Source organism: Myotis daubentonii, chromosome X (assembly GCF_963259705.1).
Source record: "Myotis daubentonii chromosome X, mMyoDau2.1, whole genome shotgun sequence".
Taxonomy (NCBI): domain Eukaryota; kingdom Metazoa; phylum Chordata; class Mammalia; order Chiroptera; family Vespertilionidae; genus Myotis; species Myotis daubentonii.
The window spans coordinates 89,525,816-89,528,328 of NC_081861.1; positions in this window are offsets into that span (position 1 = coordinate 89,525,816).

A 2,513-nucleotide genomic window follows, 5' to 3' on the forward strand; every position below is an offset into this window, starting at 1 on the left:
CTTAAGGTATCAAAAACAATTGCCCTTGTCTTTACAGGACCAGACATGTGGCTCCAGAATGTCAACGCCAACTAAATCCTTTTACCTTCCCCCAAACCTCCCCTGTTCAGCTGAAAAAGCTTATAGATAATTGGCTTTATGAAACCAAAGTCCTAGGGTCTTTGAAATGCAAAATACCTGGTTAAAAACTCTAATCTAGGCCATCTTTTATTTCTTTTTATTTTTTAAATATGTTTTTATTGATTTCGGAGAGGAAAGGAGAGGGAGAGAGAGATAGAAACATCAATGATGAGAGAGAATCATTGATTTGCTGCCTCCTGCACGCCCCCTACTGGGGGTTGATCCTGCAAGCCAGGCATGTGCCTTTGACTGGAATAGAATCCGGGGCCCTTCAGTCTACAGGCCGACACTCTATCCACTGAGCCAAACCCGCCAGGGCTCTAGGCCATCTTTTAGAATGCAACTTTCTGGGAGTAATCCTTATTTAAAGGAAAAAAAATACATTACCAATGCTAAACATTGATTGCTAAACAAGTCTTAAGTTTACGTACTTTGGGCCTTTTAGTACAAAAAAAGCCAGGAAATATATTTTAAACTATTAATACATATTTTATACTTTATTAGAAATATGTCTCTTAAAAATATGAATGTGGCCCTAGCCCAGGGGTGGGCAAACTTTTTGACTCGAGGGCCACAATGGGTTCTTAAACTGGACCGGAGGGCCGGAACAAAAGCATGGATGGAGTGTTTGTGTGAACTAATATAAATTCAAAGTAAACATCATTACATAAAAGGGTGCGGTCTTTTTTTTCAATAGTTTTATTCATTTCAAATGGGCTGGATCCGGCCCGCGGGCTGTAGTTTGCCCACGGCTGCCCTAGCCTCTTTGGCTCAGTAGATAGAGTGTTGACCCTCAGGGGATTGAAGAGTCTCTGGTTCGATTCAGGTCAAGGGCTCGTACCTCAGTTGCATGCTCAATACATGGCCCTCGTCTGGGCATGTGCAGGAGGCAATGAATAGAATCAATTTATCTCTCTTACATTGGTGTTTCTCTCCCTCTGTCTCTCTAGCAGCCTTCTCTTTGGACTTGGGTTTGGAGGCTTCCTTTGGGCTGGGGGACTCCAAATGCCAGATTAAGAAGAGTTTTCATTTGCTATGGGGCAGCAACACTTATACTACTCTTTAATTTTCTCCAGGCATTTATTCTGTTTCTACTGAGTCCTCTTCTTTTTTCTGTTTCTTTCCTTAACTCAGTAAAGATTGGATTAATTGTGCCCAGTGTGGGGATGATGGGTGGGGGAATCATGGAGAGCCAGTGGGAGCATTTGTTTCATGGACAAGCTTTTAATTTACCCCCTAATTTTCAGACTCCCTTCTTATTTTGACCTTGAATACTTGCCAGCTCTGAAATGGGAGCCGTTCTGTGATTCTGCCAAGTGCATTTGTTTGTTCCATTCTGTTTTATCAGTTGACACATTTCCAATCTTCCAGAAATTTGTTAAGCCCATTTTCTTCACTGTTAAGGGCTTATTCCTGTGTTCTTGGCTGAATCAAACGTGGGACCGTTTCGTCCGCAGGCCAACACTCTTTCCACTGAGCAAAACCAGGTAGGTCTCTTACAACATCATTTTGAAACATTCTTCTGAGTTCACAGCAAGGACAGGAAAAGTTTCCTTCTATTTATGTCTCACTTGTTGCTTTAAAAATTCTTGTACATTTACTTACTAGTATGTCCTTTTGTGTGATGTTCGGGTGCAGTTCTGCATTGAGCAGCATAGGATGGCCATGCTGACCACCAGGATCAGGCTGGTGACCAGGTAATGTTCTGATATGCAGCTGGTCTTCTGGAAGTCTTCCCTCAGCGAGGAGGACATGTAAGGGTATATTTTGATTTTGCTGTTGGATTTCTGGAATAATCGGACAGTGTCGCAGAAGCTGGACTTTGACCTCTCAGCCACCATGTCGTTGAGACTGTTGATGGACTGCAGGTAGTAGGTGAGCTGGACGGCCTCTGAGGATTTCACCCAGTCGTTGCTGTGCACGGTGACACCTCTAAGCCTGGTGCCCATTGTACACGGCCCTCCCGTCCTTTACCAGTAAGTGAATGATCAGGTATGTGATAGCAAAATTGGTCCAATTGGTGACCTGAGCATTCTTTAGCTTTTCCAGCACATGCACTATGTCATCCATAATGCAAGTCTTATTGTTATTCGGGACACATATGTGGGCAAATGTGTAATTGAAACCAGGTCTTGGTCACAGCAGCATGCAACTTTAAGATCAGGTCTGTGTGATGTTGGTCTCTTGGCTTTCTGGAAGGAGGTGACGGTGACCCGGCCATAGCACCCTGGGGTCTGCAAGTCCGAGTAGAGCCAGTGCTTGGAGCTGTTGACCATAAAAAGGCTGTTAACGAGGTTGCACTTGATCTTGGCGAGGCTGTGCTGGGGCGCCAGCAGGTGCTCCACGCTCTCCTCAACCTGGTAGCGGCTGAAGCTGGCACAGAGCAGGACGGG